The sequence below is a fragment of the Microcaecilia unicolor genome, chromosome 5 (assembly GCF_901765095.1).
Source record: "Microcaecilia unicolor chromosome 5, aMicUni1.1, whole genome shotgun sequence".
Taxonomy (NCBI): domain Eukaryota; kingdom Metazoa; phylum Chordata; class Amphibia; order Gymnophiona; family Siphonopidae; genus Microcaecilia; species Microcaecilia unicolor.
The window spans coordinates 236,044,248-236,067,056 of NC_044035.1; the positions used below are offsets into that span (position 1 = coordinate 236,044,248).

A 22,809-nucleotide genomic window follows, 5' to 3' on the forward strand; every position below is an offset into this window, starting at 1 on the left:
ATTGGTTCCCTCAGTGTCCCGCCTTCTTCTGACGTCAGAAGAAGGCGGACCACTGAGGGAACCAAGAGCGCGAAGGGAAGGAGACGTCGGCAGCGCTCCGCTTTCACTGACGCTGCTGCGACCGAAGTAAAAGATTTAAAGGCCCCAGGGCGCGGAGGAAAGCGCAGAGAGGCATGGATGGGAGGGCAGAGAGACAGGCATGGATGGGGAGGGCATGGATGGGAGGGCAGAGAGGCATGGATGGGAGGGCAGCAGCAGGGCCCAGGGAGAGGGACAAATTGCTGGAAGGGGAGGGGAGAGAGGAGGATTGCTAGCTATGGATGCAGCAGGGAAGGGCAGAGAGGGACAAGGATGGACATGGGGACCCAGGGAGAGGACAATTTGCTGGAAATGGAGGGGAGGGGAAGAGGAGGATTGCTGGCTATGGATAGAGGAGGGAAGGCACAGAGGGACAGGATGGACATGGGGGCCCAGGGAAAGAGGACAATTTGCTGGAAATGGAGGGGAGGGGAAAGAGGAGATTGCTGGCTATGTATGGAGGAGGGAAGGGCAGAGAGGGACAAGGATGGACATGGGGGCCCAGGGAGAGGACAAATTACTGGAAATGGAGGGGAGGGGAGGGGAGGAGGATTGCTGGCTATGGATGGAGGAAGGAAGGGCAGAGAGGGACAAGGATGGACATGGGGGCCCAGAGAGAGGACAATTTGCTGGAAATGGAGGGAGGGGAGAGAGGAGGATTGCTGGCTATGGTATGGAGGAGGGAAGGGCAGAGAGGGACAAGGATGGACATGGATGGGAGGACAGGGACCCAGGGAGAGAGAAGAAATTGCTGGAAATGGATATAGAGCAAGAAATGAAGAAGAAAGGGGGAAAGTAAAGAAATAAATGGAAAGGAAGCCTTGGAAATGGAGTTAAGAGGACAGATAGCAGCAGACTCAGATACTGGGCCAGCATGATCGGAAAAAGAAAGTCACCAGACAACAAAGGTAGAAAAAATCATTTTATTTTCATTTTAGCGTTTGGAATATGTCCACTTTGAGAATTTACATCTGCTATCTTATTTTGCAATGTATAGCAATTTGTTTCTAAGAATATTGCTGACAATTCCTGTCAGTGTGGCAAGTGGTGAGCGATCATTTCACCGGGGGGGGGGGCCTGATCATTTTCACGGGGGGGGGGGGGCCTGATCATTTTCACGGGGGGGGGGGGGGGTGCCAACTATAGTCTGCAGGGGGGCGCCAGAGACCCTAGGCACGGCCCTGGTAGTGATCCAGTCTGTTATAGTCTCTGTTTTATTTACTACTGATCTGGCGTTTACGTATCCCATTTGGATTGATTGGTAAGGTTCAATTCGGGACATTGATGTGTTAATTTTTATTAGTTGCCTGTTTTCTTGGTGTCTGGTTTTGTTGTGTCCTTTCTTCCCTTTCTGTTGGTTATTTCCATATGTATTTGTTTTTCCTTCTGATAGAGGGAGCTGGACCAGCTCATGTTCCCAACAAACTAGTGTGAAAATAAAATACCAGTGGTCTGAGTCACTCATGTGTAGTTCTGGGACTTACCAAGCACTGACCACCTAGCTTGAAGGGAATAGTGAATTTGTTCTTGTTTTCCTAAGGAACACAGGATGTTACATCTCTAAACATTATCAGACACACCCAAGCCTGTCTGCTGGCTGATGACATGAAGCCCTCTGGCACTCACTTACTACTTTATTTATTTAAATTTTTTTATAATCCACTCTGTCCTCTAGTTCTAGGTGGAGTACATATGTAATATATATACATTGTATCAAATAAAACCATAAACGGACAAAATATAATAAAATTATTAAGACAATAACAATTAAAACCCAAAAGTTATTTCAAAACTACAAAGGCACTTAAAAGGCTAAGGAAAATAAACAAGTCTTCAAATGTTTACTAAATTGTAGAATTGAAGTCATATTTCCACAAATTCTATAAAAATTGCATGCGCAAATTTGGGCACACGACCAATTTGCATGCCCAACTTAATTGAATAACAAGCCAATTAGCGCCGATAATTGGCTTTAACAAGCAATTATTGGTGCTAATTAGATTTAATTAAAATTTACGCATGTAAATTTAGGGGTGGGATCCGGCCTAAATTTTATGTGCGGGTCCAAAAGGGGCACGGCCATGAGAGGGTCATGGATGTTCTCAACAATTTATGCGCGTTGTTATAGAATAATGGAGATCCACGCCTTATTTAGGAATGGGGATTTACACCAAGGTTTTATTGGTGTAAATGGTTGCGCCTAAATGTAGTCGCAGTTCCTGGTGCTAAGTGCTATTCTATAAACAGCTCCTAAGTTTAAGCGCCATTTATAGAATAGTGCTAATCACATTTTTCAGCACTGATTTTTTTGGCGCCATTTATAGAATTTAGTCTATTACATAAATCTTTAGGTACTGTATGCCATAATTAAGACCCTTCAATCTGCACCATAGCTGATCGAACTCTATTGAGCCTCACCTGCTTAATGAAGGTACATCCAGTAACCTCTTTTCCACTGAACGTAAACTACGAGAAGGCCAATAGATTCTTAGTGAAGATGCAAATGTTAGTAACCTGAGTGGAAAAAGCTAATATTGATTACCATCCACCAACAATCAGACTTCAGCCAGTTCTTTTCCTGTTGAAGTGAATCTTCCTTTAGACTATTGCTTTAATGCCCTTGTCTTCACTCTTCGAAGAATTTCTAGAATTGTTATTTCCACAGAATGTCTTGGTTTTGCTTCTAGCATTTTCCCCAACGCCCACCAGTGTGGTCACATACAATAAGACAAACCTATTTACTTGCAAGATTCATTTCTTGTTTAATAGAGTTTCAATCAAGAGAAAGCAACCACTGTCATACCCAGTGATTTCCCAGAACTGTGTGTACCCTGACTGAAGCTGGCCTTAACCAGCTGACTATGAATTGCTGGGCATATTAATTTTTGGAGGAATAAATGTATTCTGAAGAAGTGGGGACACAATTTCATTGTCAAAATGCTTTGGGATCAGATGTTCTGCTTTTCCTGTTGAACTGGCAAGATTTCAGAAAGCCTAGCGTGCTTCAAATTAGGAATTTTTAAAAACAGATCTAGAATGAAATAACAGTAATACTAATTTAGAGTGATATAATATGAATCGCTTAAACAGGATCCCACCAAGCTTACAAATGAAGACTTGAAACATCTCTGCTGCCACCATTGGGTGGCTGAGGGTATATAAGGTTGTTCTAAGTGGGGATGGGCTAAGCTAGTCCTAGTTTGTATCAGCTTTATAGCACAACTGTTCTTTGGAAGAGTAGCCTAGTGTTAATGCAGCAGCTTGAGAACTTGGGGAACTGGGTTTGATTCCCACTGCAGCTATTTGTGACTCTGGGTAAGTCACTTAACCCTCCCTTGCCCTAGGTACAAATAAATACTGGTATATACTATGTAAACTGCTTTGATTGTAATCGCAGAAAGGCAGTATATCAAATTCCATTCCGTTTCCCTTTCTTTATAACTGTGAGCCAGCTGACACATATTCATCCAGGCAGCTGAAGGTGACCGCAGAAATATATCAAAGTGCATATCTCAAAAACTAAACTGGCAAAGGGTAATTGAGAACTAGGCTGAGAACTATTAAACAGGCACTGGTCCTGCTTTTCCTATTGGCATCAGAGTCATAAAACCACATATTGATACCTGCTTTGAGGCAGGTGGAATTATCTGCATGCATTCTATGTAAGGATGCATGTTTTTAATAACATACATACATACATTACAACTATGACCCTGCTCTGCCCAAACCACACACTAAAAAACATGAAAATTCTATAAAATGGACAATAACATTTTGTCAGGGCTACCGGCGTGCCCGTGGCCCCAACTTACCTCCTGCTTCAAGGGGCCAGGCTCCGTGGCATTTTCAATGGCGGTGGCGGCTTTTCAGCCCAGGCAGGCCATCTGCATGGCTGGTGCTGGCACCCCGTCACTCCTTTTCAGCCTGATGGTGCATATATGCTGCTTTCTCTGTGCTGGCCTCCTTAGGCACATACGATGGAGAGTGGCTCTTAAAGGGGCAGCAGCAGCAGTTCAAGCACCCAAAGGTACACCCCCATTTCCTGTCCAGGAAGTACTTTAAGGAAGTCCTCGCCTCTCCTCAGGGCCTTCACAATGGGTTGCTTGCTGTGTCTCTAGCCTGCCTTGCCTTGGTGCCAGCCTGCCTTGCCACCCACCTCTCCTTGCCTCCAGCCCTACTCTGTTTCCAGCCCACCTGACCTCTAACCTGTCGTCTTCAGCTTGCTGTGTCATCTGCCTTGCCTCGACTCTAGCCCTTCCCCATTTCCAGCCTTGTCTCTGCCTGGTCCTGCTTCATCCCAGGTCCCGGTTCCACTGGGCCTACCCCAAGGTCTCTTTTCAGAGCCAGTCCAGGTCCCAGTTCTGCCGGGCCTGCCCCCAAGGGCTCCTTTCAGAGTCACCCCAGGTCCTGGTTCTGTTGGGCCTACTCCCAAGGTCTCTTTACAGAGCCATCCCTGGTCCTGGTTCCGCCAGGCCTGCCCCTAAGGGCTCTTTTCAGAGTCACTCTAGTTCCCGGTTCTACCAGGCCTGCCCCCAAGGGCTCTTTTCAGAGTCACTGGTTGGCTGTCTCTGAAAGAGTGACTCGCCTGCCGTCAGCCAGGGCCATCCTGACCTTTGGGTTGGGAGAACAGTTGTGGCTCAAGGACTCACCCATCAAGACCTGTGACACATTCATGTGCTGATTACATATGTAAATGTTTACAATAAAGTCATCTATGCACATATGCATGTAAATACTAAGGGCCTGATATTCAAAGGTTTTATGCTCCTAACTTTGAGATTTATACTCATAAATTAGCCTTTGAAAATTTACTAAGGCTGTGTGCATACATTTTTACTCAAAATTTCAATGAATTCTTAAATTTAGGAGCATAAAAAGTGGATGGCAACAGGGGCGGATTTAGGGCATGGAAAAGAAGTTAGGAGCTTAGCACTGATTTTCAACACTAGGCTCCTAAATTAGCCTCATAAATCTAGGCAGACGAATGTCAGGCCTAAATTTATGAGCAAAATTTTTAAGCTCCTAAATTGATGAATTTTCAGCTGACAAGTTATGATCCTAAGTTTGGCTGAAAATAAGGCACAAATTTAAGAGGCTAATTTAGGGGCATAAATTTGGGGCTCAGCATTTTTTAATATTGGGCTCTAAAATTCTGCCTAAGTGCTATGCTGCAAATACACATGCAAGTGACACATAAATGTAGGGCTTCACATATTTATTTATTAGGATTTATTTGCTGCCTTTTTGAAGGAATTCACTCAAGGCAGTGTACAGCAAGAATAAATCAAACATAAGCAATAGAGAATTACAGCAGTAAAAATATTCAAACAACAATACAAAGTACAGCATGGTATGCTACATGACAACGTCAACACAACACACCACACAATAAAACATTTTAATAGCATAGGGTGTAAGCAAAGATGGAACATATAGACAGATTAGATAGAGTAACAGGAGTAAGAAAATAAGAGACTAATTTAAAGAAAGTTGCTTGAACATTATCTTAGCTAGGGTAGGAGTGGATAAACATGTCCTGCTATAGTATGTGCAGCCAATGTCATTTACTTCTTCCGTTAAAAGTCTGGTTGAAGAGCCAAGCTTTCACTTGCTTCCTGAAGTAGAGATAGTTATTTGGCTCCATCCAGAGCTTATCCACAGTGGCGTACCAAGGGGGGCGGGTGGGGGCGGTCCACCCCGGGTGCACGCCGCTGGGGGGGGGGGTGTGCCGTGCGCCGGTCAGCATCGTTCGTGTGTGTGTGAGTGTGTGTGTGTGTATGTATATAAGTGAGGGCTATCATAGGGCCAACAGGAGCAATAGGGACATACTACTTACCAATAGGACAGATAGGGTAAGCTCAGATATTGTGTGCACTGTAAGATACTCATATTTAGCCAGTAGTATAAAGAAAATTATTCACAAACAGTGGAACATACTTGAAGGCCACAAATGTTTCAAAGGTAAACAATTAGTAGTAGCCTATTCTAAGGAATGCAATCAAAAAGATCAGTTAGTACCTTCTGTTCACCCGAATACCTCATCTCCAACACAGACTGTACATCTGTTAGACCATTCTAGATGTGGTTCCTGTAGTGTTTATGAGATTTCCTTGGATATTAGGGAGTTTATACACCCAATAACTGGACAAACTTTCAAGTTACAACATACTTCCTATTGTAACACATCTGATACAGTATATATAGGCAAAACTAAACAGCTGATAAAGTCTAGAATTATAAAACATCACAGTTGCATCAGTGGGAACATCCTTTCTGCACCATTAGTGGAACATTGGAATGACCTGAGACGCACAGGGGCTCATTTTTGAAACAGAAAAAAACATCCAAAAAGCGGCACAAAGCGGCAAAAAGTCCAAATCGCTATTTTCAAAACACATTTTTACGTTGGTTTTCTATGCAGTTCGTATGCAGTTCATCCAAATCACAAGGGTACATGTCAGGGGGGGGGGGGTGTTGGGGGCAGGATTTGGGTGTTCCCAGAACTTAGATGTTTTTCTGCCATAATGGAACAAAGCAAAAATGTCCAGGGTTACAAAGATGGTTTGGTCTAGATCTGTTTCAATCATGACTCAGTCACAAAATGGTGAATTAAATGGCCAGATGACCACTGGAGGGATTAAGGCATGACCCCCGTACTCCCCCAAAGACGTGAAAGAAACAGTACATATCAGCCTTTATGACAGCTTCAGATGTTATGGCCAGTCCTATTGAAGCAGTAAGCAGGTCCCTGGAGTAGCCTAGTGGTCAGTGCAATGCACTGTAGAAAACGGGACCCAGGCCCATATCCCACTCTGTTACACTTGTGGTGGAAAGTATGATCCCCCCAAAACCCACCAAAAATCTACTGCAGCCACATATAGATGACACCTGCAGACATAAGGGCTATTGTAGTGGTGTATAGATGGGCACAGTAGGTTTTCCGTGGGTTTTGGAGGGCTCACCATACAATATAAGGGGGTAACTTTGAGATGTGTACCCGGGACCTTTTATGTGAAGTCCACTGCAGTGTCCCCTAGGGTGCCCCACTACTCTGCTGGGATGTCTGTGTGACCAGTTTACTAAGAATGCCAACTTCCCATACATCCCAATGGCTTGTTTTTGTGTGTTTTTCCCTTGGACTTTTTTTTCTTTCAAAAATGGTCCAAAAAAGATAGACGCACTGAGTACAAAACATCTAGAAAATTGCCATTTTCAAAACAAAAAATTGGACATTTTTTCTGATTTGAAAATGGATGTAAGCCGCATTGAGCCTGCCATGAGTGGGAAAGCGCGGGGTACAAATGTAACAAAAAAAATATATGTTCACTACTGGATGTTTGGTTGTTTTCTGAAAAACATCCAGAATTGGATATATAGACGTCATATTTATTTATTTATTGCATTTGTATCCCACATTTTCCCACCTATTTGCAGGCTCAATGTGGCTTACAGAGTATTGTTATGACATAGTCAAATGCCCCTCACAATCAATGATTTACAATTTTTTTTTGTTTTTAAAACATTTCAGAAACATTGGAGAGTTAGTGATTTTGATGCACATCTCCTCCATGAAGAACAAAAGTGGATCTTACTACTTAATAGTGTATCACTCCATGGTCTTAATTCAGAAATTGACTACAAACCTTTTTTGTGAGCTTTTCCTTTTTCTGTTTCCTTTTGTTTTTTTCGGTTCTTTCCTTATTCTTCCCTATTTCACCTTGGTTTTCCTCCTTTCCTTTTTTCCTCTTACCCTTCCCCTTCTTCCCTTTTCTCCTCTTCTCTTCCCCCTTTCCCTCTTTCTCCCCCTTTATCCCTCCCTCCCCTTCCCCCTCATCCTCTCTCTCCTCCTTTTCCCCTCACCTTTCCTCATCTTGCCCTTTTCCACTGTTTTTTGTTCCCCTTATTTGCCTTTCCCTATTCTGTTGCTCTTCACTCTCCCCTGTTTTTCTCTTTTTTCCCCTTTTTTCTTTCTTCTTCCTTTCCTCCCCTTCCATCCCCCTTTCCCTTTCTCTTCCCCCTTTTCCTCTCCCCTCCCCTCTTTTCCTCTTTTTATTCCTTTTCTTCTCGACCCACTCTTTGATTCCCTTCTTCTATTCCTTTCTTTATCTCTCTCTCTTTTTTCTTAATTGTAGTTTTTTATATATATATTTGTTTAGAAGAGTTCCGCAGCTTTCATTTAGAGCCTTTTACAAAGGTGTACTAGCATTTTTAGCATGCACTAACTGTGTAGAAGATCATAGGAATATTATGGGTGTCTAAAAACGCTAGCGCACCTTGTAGAAAACCCCCTTTTTTATGTTGTGTTGTTTTTGGTTCTTCCATGTTTCAGTTTTTTATTTACCAAGGATATTTGCAATTCATCAGTGCCACTTACCCCCCTGTTTACTAAGCTGCGCTAGCGCCTACCATGCGCTAATGCCGACACAGCCCATTCACTTTGAATAAGCTGTGTCGGCTCGCTGCATGGCAGCCGCTAGTGCGTCTTAGTAAACAGGGGGGGTTATGGTCTTACTTACCATATTTCAAGCTTCAATATTTTCACCTTATTGATTTTTCTTTTTCAGTGATCATTTCTCAGACTCACTTTTCAACTTATACTGTTCGCATTCACATCAATTCAGTACTTTTTCCCTAGCATTTTAATTTGCTGTGGAGATATATATTTTATGTCCACTGTCCATTGATTTCTATTTCGTTACAGTGTTTTCTTACACAAATTATCGTATCCTTGTTGTCCTGAGCCATTGTGTTAAAATGAGGCTGATTTCTTATTTAAGTTGTAGTTACTGATAGAGGTAAGATCTTCTATATTGTCTTATTAGTTTTATTCATTTTGGAGATTTTTTCATTCATTCATATATTTATCTGTTTATGTCATCCTTTCCCCCTTTTCTCATAATTGTGGTTTATGGCAGAACTGGATTTCTCATTGGGCCCCTTAGTCTGCGAAACTTTATTACCTTTAACTGCAGTTCATCTGCCTAGTTTTTCATTCAAATCCTTTATCTTCTCTTATTTATTGGATTATTGGTAGTAGTTTTTATTTGGCATCTTAATTACCTCTGAATCAGTGGCACAGACACACAACCAGTTTTGGGTGAGCCTGAGACCAAAGTGGATGGGCACAAAATTTTCTCTCTGGCCCTGCCCCCTCCTCCATCCACCCCTCCCCCAGCACCTCACAACTCAAAATATAAATACTTTTACTCATCAGGCTCCCCAAGCTCTGTCAGCTGCAAACTTCCTGTGAAATGGGCTAGAGCTCCCTTTTACCAAGCTTGGTAGGAAGCAGTAGCAACTCCTTGAGCCATGCTTAGATGTCGGTGCCATCTGCCAAATTTAATAGAAGGGAGTTTTAGCCAACTTCAGAGCAGGTCCTCAGCCGGTGGAACTTGGGGATCCCTACCAGCTACTAAAAGGGTCAGGGCCAGGGTTGCCAGGTGGAAAATATTTTTCCAGCCTAAAGGAGCCCAAAATCCAGCCCAAAACCCGCCCAAACTCAAACCCCGCCCCTGACACCCCCGCCCCCGCGTCATCACCCCCGCCCCCGCCGTCATCAACCCCGCCCCCGCCGTCATCGGCCCCGCCTCCCACGTCACTAACCCCGCCTCCCACGTCACTAACCCCGCCCAAAAACGTCACTAACCCCGCCCACCGCGGCCGAAAAAGCCACCTAAAAAAACCGCCCGAAGCACAAAAACCAGCCCAAAAAACCGCAACCCGCCGCGGGCAAAAATTTCCCGCGGCGGGTCGCGGTAAAACCGCCCACCTGGCAACACTGGTCAGGGCTGGTGTTAGCCATACTAGGGCCTAGGACAGAATATAAAGAAGGCTCCACCCCCAAATAACCTTTCTTTCCTGCCTCCTCCAATTTCTTCACCTGCCATCAGTGGTGTACCAAGGGGGGGGGGGGCAGCCCCGGGTGCACGCCGCTGGGGGGGTGCTGCGCGCCTGTCGGCTCCGCTCGTTCTCTGCTCCCTCTGCCCCAGAACAGGGAACGAGCGAAGCCGACAGGCGTGCGGCACCCCCCCCCCCAGCAGGTAAAAATGCACCCGGGGGGGTGTCCTTTTGCCGGGGTTGGGGTCGCGTTGCACCCGGGGGGAGCGCATCGGCGATCCGCCCCGGGTGTCAGCCACCCTAGGAACGCCACTGCCTGCCATTACAACAGATCCTCACCAAATACAAAACAAGGGATCACAAATTAGAAATAAAAATATGTAGACAAAAATTGAACTGGGAACCTCAGTATGTACTGCAACAGTGGAGAAATAAAGATACAAATGTATTTCCTTTTCTACTGAACACAATAAAAATACATCTGCTTTGCACATTTCCCAAGCCAACATATTTCAGTGAATACATTTTTTAAAAATGCCTCTTCTACCTTTGTTGTCTGGACATTTTATTTTTGTATTATGTTGGTTCCACTTTCTCTTTTCCATTTTCCTGTCTGTCTTCCGCTAATTCTTCAACTGGCTGCTGTCCATTTGTCTTTTCTCCTCTCTCTCTTGTTTTCTATTTGTGTGATTTGTAAACAACAGTTGCACAGCATATTGTTACTTTAATAAAATGTGCATACATGGCTGTTAGAATGGTTTTTTTGTACTGTCTTTAAAGTGTGCAGATGCACTGACTATGCACTTCTTGATTATTTAAGGAAAAATGTGAATTTGTATTGAGTTTATCTGACACATTATAGTCTGTCTTTTTCCAGATTCTCCTACAGAACTGTAATTTTCAGTAGGGTTATAGCAGGTTTAGATTCTCCTGCAGACATTCTGTAGTATGGAATAAAATAAAACATGCATAATGTGTTTTTATGGGATTCTAAAGGGATGAGGCAATCATGATTTTTATTTTTTATATTTCCAGAGAGGAGGAGAGGGGTAGGAGGCTCTATGGCCCATGCCCAGGATCTTTTAAGTACTTAGCAACACTTCTGATTGCCGCCATAACATCGAAATAAAAATGAGGAACTAATGATTGCTGGGGTGTCCACAAGCGCTTCTGGTTTACTGTAAATCAATTTGGCTGAAGGAAGAGCAAGGGAACAAAACAAGTGAGAATAAAGTTTAATGCAAAAGTTCTGTAAAGCCCCAAAAAGCACAGCAAACAGTGAAGAGGCTGAGGCTGCTTGAGAAGGATTTTTGTGTCAAAAAATCTGCATGTGAAGAGAACACACTGACTGCACTTTCTTTGTACTTGGAAAGGGAAATGAGACCTCGCACCACAGCATGGAGATTCTTTTCAAAAGAAATTTGTGAACTTGTAGCTTCCTTGTGAAACATGTATAATAATAGTACTTTCAGGTCTCAACATGGAGGGCATTACTTGGCCCAACCCTACTGAAAAGTTTCAATGAATTATTTGAAGGAGTAGAGGTGTAGCCTAGTGGTTAGTGCAGCGGACTTTGATCCTGGGGATCTGGGTTTGATTTCCCCTACAGCGCCTTGTGACTCTGGGCGAGTCACTTAACCCTCCATTGCACCAGGTACAAATAAGTACCTGTATATACTATGTAAACTACTTTGAATGTAGTTGCAAAAACCACAGCAAGGCAGTATATTAAGTTCCATTCTCTTTCCCCCCAAGCCCAAAGAGTGAGTGACTCACACCCCCAAAAAGTGCTGTCATACCCATCTCAAGACTGGTTGGCAGTTTAAGCTGAGCAAATTTTCAATGTTGATATCTGATCCTTTTAATTTATATTCCTGGAAGAATGCTATATAAAAACTTCAAAAAATATGCATTCAAATATTTTAAAATTCTGAAAAAGTCTTCATACTTGGTCATATCAACACAACATAGTCATTGTCTTTGAATAATAATTTAAAATCAATAAAATATAGAGAGCAGTTATTACTCAAAGATGCAGAATTTCAAGGCCCCAATATTCAGGGTAGTAGTAGCTTCTGCCTGAATAAGTGCTGCTTACAGTGCCCATTCAGCATTCAGGGGCATAGCTATGGGTAGGACTGGAAAGACCTGGATCCATCCACTTTCATCTCATGCCCACCCAGCAGCAGCAACACACTATTTCCAGGCTCCACCAGCTGATGACTCATCAATATGCTGTCCCTCTTCAACAATTTTTGCCATCAGAGCACTCCGGATCACCAACACCAGTACCACAGGCATGCTTGGTTCTTGCACATGCTCAGCTCGCATGTGAGACCTGAGCATTTGCAGAGTGCCTGCATCAACAGGTCAGAGCTCTGTTGCTGACAGCTGCATTTTTTGAAGGGGGTAGGTGAACTAAGTCTTCAGCTGGCAAGGCTTGGGGATCACCCCTATCTAAAGTATTTAAGTTTTGTTAGGGGGGAGGCAGGTGGCCAAGAGAAGAAATGTGTGCCCATCCAACATAACCACTCGCCCATCCAATCTACCTGTTGGCCCTCTCAAAAATTGGCTTCTGGTTATACTACTAGCAGCATTAACAGGATAATTTTTATTTATTCATTTATTCTGATTATTAACCAACTTCATGAGGAGATTCACCCAAGGTGATGCACAGTAGGCACAGTTTAACATAATACTTACAATTTTATTAGCAGCATAACAATAGTGACATGACCAAATATAAGCATATATACAATCAAGGAGATGGCACATTTAAACCTAGTAATAGGACTAACATGATACCTTATCAGAAATATAATCATTTAACAGCACTTTAGAACAATTATGTCAGTACAATACAAATGATACCATAATAGACAGCATGAAAGAACATTCATATAATACAGATATGATACGATGTCTGCACAATACCAATGAAACATCTAATAGGCACATATTTATTTATTTATTTGTTTGTTTGTTGGGATTTAAAAACCACCTTTATGAAGAGATTCACCCAAGGCAGTGTATATAGCAGGTACAGTTTAACATAAAACTTACAATTTTGTTAACAGCACAACAATCGTAAAATGACCAAGCATAATCATAAATACAGTGAAAGAGTTAAACTTGAAAACAGTAAATTGAAACCTAACAATAGGACTACCATGAAACAGGATCAAAAGTATACACATTTAACAGCACTGAAATTCAAATAACAGAGATATAATACAATGTCAGCATAATACTAATGAAATATATAATAAGCACACAATTAGAACATTCAAATAACATTGCTATGATACAAATGCTTTTCTATAATACAGCTTACTATATAGCCAAGAGGGCCAAGTGCAGATATATACATGGGGGTCAAGATGGGTGGTACAGAGTCAGTTGGGATAAATAGATGGGTGGCTAAACTAAATACAAGCTCTTTGTACTGTTAAACAAGATATAAGGAACTGATCGAAGTTACAGTGTGTGTAGCAAGGTAGTCCAGGTGCAGAATGAGTGTATAGTCAGTTACCCTATATATTAAAGGCTTGGGAGAAGAGTCAGGCTTTTACCTGCTTCCTGAAGTAGAGGTAGTCTTGAGTTAGATGTAGCCCCTCTGGGAGTAAATTCCAGGAGCATGGGAGCTACTCCTGAGAAGGCTCGCTAGTGGGTATCACATCATACAATTTCTTCTGATGAGGAGACAGATAGTGATGCTCCTTGAGAGGATCTTAGAGATCTCAAAGGTGTGAAAATGGCTAACTAATTCTTTAAGTACTCTGACCCAATTTGTTTGAGGACCTTGAAAATCGAACATAGAGTTCTAAATTTAGCCCTGTAAGGTACTGGTAGCCAGAGTAGTTTTTGCTGTGTACAGGGCATTACAGTAGTCTAGTCATGATGTTATCATGGCTTGGGCCACTGTGGTCAGACTAATCTTTTCAATATATGGAGCGAGATTTCGTAGCTGCTGTAGGTGATAGAGAAAATTTTTAAAGGTTGTTTGAATTTGCAGGATCAGAGTGATGAGTGAGTGATGATGAGTCTAGCAGTATCTCAAGATTCCTGACCTGTGATTTTTAAGGGGAGTTCATACTTCCCAAAAGATATGTTGAAGTCAGGTATTCGTCCATTTGTGTTAGGTACCCAAAGAATCTCTGTTTTGCATGGGTTCAGGGCGAGGTTTTTGTTGTTTGCCCATTTCTGAGTTGCGGTTAGGCAGGCAGACAGTTTACTCAGAGCTGTGGGTAGATCTGGTTCAATGAGCATCAGTAGTTGCACATCATCAGCACAGATGTAGAATTTTGTGTTCATCAACTGAAGCTGCTCAGCCAGAGGCTTGAGGTACTACTACTACTACTACTTAACATTTCTAAAGCGTTACCAAGGTTACACAGCGCTGGACAATTTAACAAAGAAGGACAGACCCTGCTCAAAGGAGCTTACAATCTAATGGACAAAATGTGCAGACAATCAAATTGGGTCAGTCTAGATTTCCTGAATGGAGGTATAATGGTTAGGTGCCGAAGGCGACATTGAAGAGGTGGGCTTTGAGCAAGGATTTGAAGATGGGCAGGGAGGGGGCTTGGCGTATGGGCTCAGGGAGTTTATTCCAAGCATAGGGTGAGGTGAGGCAGAAAGGGCAGAGCCTGGAGTTGGCGGTGGTGGAGAAGGGTACTGAGAGGAGGGATTTCTCCTGTGAGCGGAGGATATGGGTAGGAGAGTGAGGGGAGATGAGGGTAGAGAGGTATTGAGGGGCTGCAGATCGAGTGCATTTGTAGGTTAGTAGGAGAAGCTTGAACTGTATGCGGTACCTGATCGGGAGCCAGTGAAGTGACTTGAGGAGAGGGGTGATATGAGCATATCGGTCAAGGCGGAAGATAAGACGCGCAGCAGAGTTCTGGATGGTAAATATTAAATAAAATCGGAGACGGTATGGATCCCTGTGGCACCCCATAGTTCAGTGCCCAAGGTAATAATGTGCAGTTGCTGAACAGAACTGATTGTTGTCTGTCTGACAAGTAGGATTTGAACCATGTATGTACTATGCCACTGATACCTGTTTCTGCCAGTCTTGTAAGCACAGAGTTTAAGGCTGATGAGAAATCCAGTAACACTAGTATTGAGGTAGATCCCTTGTTATTGGTTTCTATGCAGATCCCAGATGGCTCTGCTTGGTGGGGAAGAGGGAGGGTTCTCTTCATTAGCTGGTGAGAGCTTTGAATGGACTATCTGTAGATCCCGATGGAGACCTTTAATTTTGTTGTCAGAGTATGTGGCAAAATTGTTGCTGGTTAGTTGTGATTGGGAAGGCAAGTTCTGTTGTGGGGTTTGCAGAAGGCTGTTTATTATTTTAAATAGTTGCTTGGTTGAATTTGCAGCTTGTTCTATGTATTGAGAGAAATACTATTTTTTAGCTGCATTGGCTCCCAATCAAAGAACGTATTGCGTTCAAAATCTGCACTCTGGTTCATAAAATTAACTATGGTGAGGCCCCGGGATACATGGCAGACCTCATAGACCCACCAACCAGAAACACAAAAAGATCAACATGCACATACCTAAATCTCCACCACCCAAGCTGCAACGGGCTCAAATACAAATCAACCTATGCATCCAGTTCTCCTATATAAGCAAACAACTATGGAACGCATTACCAAAAGTCGTGAAAGCAATGCATGACCCATCAAACTTCCAGAAATCATTAAAAACTAACTTGTTCAAAAAGGCATACCCTAATGATCCAACTTAAATGCCTGAACCCTGCAACACAACGAAACTAATACTCGAACTGGACATAACTTAACTCTTCCTCCTTGATTCCCTAATGTGTCTGTCACACAAGATCTTTGCCACAATATCACTCTGTATTTGTCATACCGGAATTGGCGATCGCCATCACAGTACTATGTAAGCCACATTGAGCCTGCAAATAGGTGGGAAAATGTGGGATACAAATGCAACAAATAAAATAAATAAAATAAAGCCTGGAAGTACGTTTGCCATGTGTTTCAGACAGTTGAGCCTGTCTTCCATCTAGGTGAAATTTTCGCAATTTTCTTTTAAGTTGACGTCCTTGATGCTTAAGGACCCATAGTTCTGGGGAGAACCATGGGGAACGTTTGTTTATAGAGCATAGCACCTTCTTTAGAAGGGTTGTTTTTTCTAATGCCACTGCTAAGTGTGCATTCCAGATATTAATCTGTTCTGACACTGTTGTCATCTTTTCATTCATATGGGGGTAAGACAAGTCCTCCAGGAAGTTATCTGCAGTCAGATTTCTTATGTCTCGGATTTTCTTCCAAACTTTGATTGGGCCCATGTTTTATGTAGTCTGTAATAGAAAATTTGATTACAAAATGATCAGCCCATGATATAGGGTGTTATCTCCATACCACCAGCCTTGTATTCAAATAACATAGATATGATAAATACCATGTCTGTGCAGTACAAGTGACACACCTGAATATACATTAGAACAATAAAATACCGTAGATATGATGCTCACACTGTTTGTATAATAGTGCTGAGTATTCTTTTGGGCTAAGATTGACGCAGACCATTTGGCCCTGAGGCAGGTGACGAAACGCTGGCCACCGTTGGTCATGGTCATATTTAGCGTCTCGAGAGCCTGAATACAAAGCTAAGTAATTTATATTTTTTTGACTTCTAAGACTAAAAGATAAAAGTTTAAAGAAAATGAAGTAAAAAAACAGTAAATAGTAAGAACGATTGCAGTAGACCATTGGGGTGTTTGCCGATGATGAAGCAGTCCAGCCTCCCGAGAGCTCTTTAATCACAGAGCCGGGGGCTTCTTGAGGCTTCACCTCTCTAATTAATGAATTTATTATCAGAGGGTAAGCCAGTTGAGTCCCCACCTATCTCCTTCATGATATATGGTTTTTCAGATAGAAAGTATTAGAAGGAGATTGCCTTCAGTATTAGTTTGTATAATACAATGAAACATCTTAATATGTAGCCGAGGGAGTAAGTGCAGTTGAAATATATAGGCGGGAAGAAAAGAGCAATACAAATCAATTGGGATAAATAGATGGGTGGCTGAACTGAAGGCAAATTATATGTACAGTTGAATAAGATATGAGGAACTGAAAATCATCTCTGATCACATCAGCTCTATCTAGGTAGTCTCGGGACAGTCCAGGGGTGAAGCCAAGGTGGAGTTATTTAGGTACCCCAATATTTAATGCCAGCCACCAAAATAATTATCCAGGTATGTTAGGATAGCTATTTTACTGTCCTACCTTGCCCAGATAAGGTACCAACACTAAATATTGGTGGTCCTTCTATAACTTCCGGCGGCCACTCTATACCCAGATATTCAGTGCTAATATCTGGGTATCGCTTAGTGCTGAATGTCTGGGTATAGAATTAAATGTCACAGTTGGTATTTCAATCCAACACTGACTGTAATGTTTAAGTATCATGGGACAAATATTTTGTGCAGAATTCAACAAAGAGCACTGTAATAGTTCATCTATCAATCCTGCTCAAAACATCCAAACCTTCTCTCTCTCCCCTCCAGCCTGACCTTCACAGCACTCTCTCCCTCTCTGCCCCTTTCCAAGCTGAACCTCCATAGCTGTTTTTCCTTTCCTGTCTCCGAGGCTTCACCCATCCAATTATCTCTCCCTTTAGCTCTATTCCTTCTACAGGGCAACCAAAACCAAGGCTATCAGTTTTGGCTAAAACCAGATTTGCGGTCAAAATTCGCCACTCAGTTTCAGCCAGAACTGAAACTGTCACCCTGCCAGCCCATCCTCCCCCCCCCCCCCCCAAGAAAGCCTATCCCTCCAGACCAGCTTTCCTCCTGGCAGAAAACCCATTTCCCCAGGCCACCCACCAACTCCATCCTCCCCCACCCACCTTCAAAGTTCTGGTGTCTAGTGGCCTCTTCAGGGCAGGACAATCACAAGTTGCCCCGTCCTGCCCCCACTAGCTCTGCAGTCAAAATGGCTGCTGTGACTGTGGAGCTAGTGGGGGCAGGATGGGGGTTTGCTCCTACTTTGAAGAGGCCACTAATCACCAGGGTTTCGAAGGTAGGCCTAGGGAGTGCCTATGGGTAGGAGGTGGCACAGAGTGATCATGGGGGTAAGGAGTTTCAGTTTCAGCAGAAAAAACACTTGCATTTTTAACTGAAACCAAAGCGTGGCTGAATTCGGATGTCAGGCTTGTTTCGGCGCTGAAGTTGAAACTGAAACTAAAATTTGGTCAGTCTCTAATTTCTCCTCCTGCACAGACTTGACCACTGGGAGAGTAAGGGGAGGTCACCCCAGATTATCTCCGGTGGTCACTGGTCATTTTGGGCACCTTTTTGTGCCTTGGTTGCAAGAAAAACACAACCAGGTAAAGTCATCCAAGTGTTCGTCAGGGACGTACTTGTTTTTTTCGATTATGGGTCGAGGACGTCCTAGTGTTAGGCACGCCCAAGTCCCACCTTCGCTACGCCTCCGATACGCCCCCTTGAACTTTGGTCATCCCTGTGACAGAAAGCAGTTGGGGACATCCAAAAGTGGCTTTCGATTATATCGATTTGGACGACCCTGTGAGAAGGATGCCCATCTTCCGATTTATGTCGAAAGATGGTCGTCCTCTTTTGAAAGTGAGCCCATTAGTGACTGATCCATGTAGTTTGCTAGTTGGTGATTTGTGTTCTGCGATCTAGTGGTGCGGGCACTCTATGGTTACATTGTAAAATCCAGCCTTTGAAATTTGTTGACAATGATATGTAATGGTTCGATACATTAGCATATGGTTTAATTTGATTATTCTTTCCAAAACCAATGGAAGTTTAGGAACTGTTCCATTCAAACTGCTCGTCTGCTATGTCCTCCAGGTCAGAGTCACACACAGAGAAAATACACACAGGGAAAGAATTTCATTAGCCATACTCTTCATGCTTTCCTCACTTGTTTCAAAAACATCCCATTTCATAATACAAAATGGTTTTTAGCATAATTTATTTTTTAACTTGTAACATTCAGCTCTTTGATTGGAAAAGCATGTAAGAAATAAATGATGATAATAGTGATGCTGATGGCTATCATTTTAGAGAACTTAATGAATATTTTTTAAGGCATATTTCGGGAGCAGATTACAACAGTTTTTAGTGGGAACAGTCAACTCCATGCAAATGAACTGCTAGCTTATTACTGACACTAGAGGGAGCAATGTGTCCAAGATTGAGCCTCCAGCAATGTAACCTTAGCCTGCACTGCAAGTACAGCAGTGATCTCTTGAAATAAAAGACCAAAAAACAGTGCTTATTGTACACGTGTTGGCCTTGTTGGCAGAAAGAATTCTTAGGGTGGGCTGGCTCTTCCAAAAAACCAAGGGAGACGCTAGCTCAAGAAAGGTGAACTGGAGGACTAGCCTAGTGGTTAGTGCAGCAGACTCTGATCCTGGGGAACTGGGTTTGATTCCCACAGCAGCTCCCTGTGACTCTGGGCAAGTCACTTAACCCTCCATTGCCTCAGGTACAAATAAGTACCTGTATATTATCAGGCTTATTTTCAAATGAGAAAGACACCCATATTGCAACCCAAATCGGGAGATGGGTGCCTTTCTCTCATGGGCACCCAAATTGCTATAATCAAAAGCCGATTTTGGGCGCCTCCAACTACAGTCTGTCACGGGAATGAACAAAGTTGACAGGGGCGTGTCGGAGGCGGGACTGGGGCGTGTTTATCGGCCGAGGAGAGCTGGGCGCCCTCAGCCGATAATGGAAAAAAGAAGGGCGGCAGTAGCAAGAATTTGGGCCACTTTTTTGGACCCTTTTTTTTCACGAACAAGTCCCCCAAAAGTACCCCAACTGCCTAGATGACCACTGGCGGGAACTGGGGATGATCTCCCTTGACTCCCCCAGTGGTCACTAACCCCCTCCCACCAAAAAAAAGAACTTTAAAAACTTTTTTTGTCAGCCTGTATGCCAGTCTCAAATGTCATACCCAGCCTCAAATGTCATACCCAGCTCCCTGACAGCAGTATGCAGGTCCCTGGAGCAGTTGTTAGTGGGTGCAGTGGACTTCAGGCAGGTGGACCCAGGCCCATCCCCCCTACCTGTTACACTTGTGCTGGTAAACGGGAGCCCTCCAAATCGCCCCCAAAACCCACTGTGCCCACATCTAGGTGCCCCCCTTCATCCCTTAGGGCTATGGTAATGGTGTATTGTTGTGGGCAGTGGGTTTTGGGGGGATTTGGGGGGCTCAGCACACAAGGGAAGGGAGCTATGGACTTGGGAGGTATTTTAATTTCTTTTTTTACTTTTTACAAGTGCCCCCTAGGGTGCCCGGTTAGTGTCCTGGCATGTGAGGGGGACCAGTGCACTACGAATCCTGGCCCCTCCCACGACCAAATGCCTTGGAGTTATTCGTTTTTGAGCTGGGCGGCTTCGGTTTCCATTATCGCTGAAAACCAATACCGCCCAGCTCAAATCCGCCCAAATTCGATGCATTTGCCCGGCACAAACCGTATTATCAAAACAAAAGATGGACGCCCATCTTTTTCAAAAATACCGTCTGTCCCACCCTTTCGCGGACCCGTCCTTGGAGATAGTCGCCCATGGAGATGAGCGTCCGCATTCGATTATGCCCCTCTATATATCTTGGTTGTACAAAATATTTATTGAGAAGACTCAGAACCATTCAAAATACAGCAATACATCTTATATGTGGTCTAGGTAGATTCAATAGAGTTTCCCCAAGTTATAAAAACTCAATTGGTTCCCAGTGGAGCCTAGGGTTCTTTTTAAGCTCTGTTGTTTTGTTTATAAGATTTTGAAGGTAGTGGCTCCGTGCTATATGTATTCAATGATTAATGCACTGATATCACAGTATGGTACTTGTAATAATTATAATCTATCTGTCCCTTCTTATAGAAGCTCATGTTCAAAGAAATATTATGCAGCTTTATTTTCATATCAGGTCTCTCAAGTTTAGAATCCTCTTCCAACTTTGGTGAAATCTCAATCGTGTTATTTAGCTTTTCATAAGTTTTTAAAAACAAATCTATTTAGTGCTATCTAGTTAGATAATGATGTTGTATCTTGCATTTTATTTTATGTTAACCTGCTTATTTTATTGTGAGCTCCCAGTTTTGTAGACTGGTTCTATTTTGAATTATGAGTACTCAGACAGATTTACAAAAAAAAACCCTTTTTTTGGGCATGCATCTCTCAGAAGGTTTGCTGGGTTTCAGCTCGCTGCTCCCCATAGATATTGCTCCGGGGTGGCACAGATTGACAAGTTCTATCCTAAAACAATGGCACCAGAACCAAACAATACCTGTAAGTTGGATCTGGCTGCAGCTACGATGCCATCCATAGGTTATACAAATCCATCATTCCTCCATCCTACAGCTGCTGGGCTGCGCAATGAAATCTTCTGTGTTGGAACAATGGGGCTCTGTGTCAATGAATAAAAACTGGGTCAGACCAATAGTCCATCTATCTCACTATCTTGTTTCTCACAGTGGTACCTGGCAGAAACCCAAACAGTAACAGCATTCCATGCTACCAATCCCAGGGCAAGCAGTGGCTTCCCATATCTATCTCAATAGCAGAATATGGACTTTTCCTCCAGGAACTTTTCCAAACATTTTTTAAACCCAGATATGCTGGGGGGGGGGGGGCTGTGTACTCACAAGAAGAGCTAGACTGCGCTAGGGATTTACTCCCGAAGGTTCCAGCTAATTTGGGAGAGACAGCACTTGGGACTGATGTCATCAGAAAGAGTCCTGGAGCATCTTAAAATGCCAACAGCGTTTGTGGCACATTTGTGGGCTATGTACTCATGAGAGAAGCAGGTGGCTGTGAGAAGAGCTGGAGGGATTTCTTCCCGAAGGTTCCAGCTGATTCGGGAGAGTCAGTGCTTTGGACTGACATCATCAGAAAGCATCCTGGAACATTGCTGCTGGCCAAAGGGGCACGCCAGGCCCCTTGGAGCTTTGAGGAGCAAGGAGGAGGAACAAGATCTTTGATGACAATGGGAAGGATTAGGAAAGCACAGTCTAAAAGCTCTGTAACTGTGAATACCCCTGTGAAGTGCTCTATGGACTATGGATTAACATGTAGTGATTGCTGAGGGTAGACAGTCCGGGGTGTCTGCCTCCCCTGATGGTGTTTCCACCAGCTCACCCCCTCCCATGCCTATACCATCCTTAATGAAGTTTCCTCTAGACACAGTACCTGTGGAGATCGTGGGAGCAAATGATGGAGTGACTGAGGTCATTGTGGACTTTATTCAGTTAGCTGCTAAACCTAAAGTTGCTTCTCCTGTTACCCTGGTGGATGTTAGTGTCCCCCAGGTTAGCCAAGATGGTACCCTTCAAGACATTTGGACAGTAGTTTCTAGAACAGAGTCCATGATTAAGTCCCAGGTGCACCAGCTGTGCATCTTCACCCAGGAATCTATGAAGGAATTTGAAGAGATTGATAAACATTTTTCTTTAATTGATAAGAGGTTCCAATGTTTTGGGGTTTGTCCTTCATTTTATGATGTAGTTTGGAAAGCCTAGTTTGATCTAGTAGTCTCCTAATGGTTTATCTTCTTTTGATCACTTTATTTTGTTTTTGAACTTACACCCCAAAGCAGTGTGGGATTTATCAGGGCCGGTCAAACCCGGTAAGCGGGGTAAGCGCTGCAGGGGGGTGCCTGCCTTCAAGGGCACCGCTGCGGCACTGCGCCACCATACCGTGCCGCCCTTGGTGCTTTAAATCTTTAATTTACCTCCGTTCCAGAAGCCGCATCATTTGAAAGCCCTGCCCCGTCTCTAGCCTTCCCTCCCTTCGTGAGTTCATTCCGCAGTCCCGCCTTCTGACATCATTTCCTCGAGGGCGGGACTGCAGAATGAACTCACGAAGGGAGGGAAGGCTAGAGA

General features: G+C 43.5%; 1 pseudogene; it reads left to right on the plus strand.

Annotated features, from left to right (window-relative positions):
• Nucleotides 1-22,446, plus strand: part of LOC115471326 — a 33,853-nt pseudogene extending 11,407 nt beyond the window's left edge.
• Nucleotides 22,447-22,809: the final 363 nt, after the last annotated feature.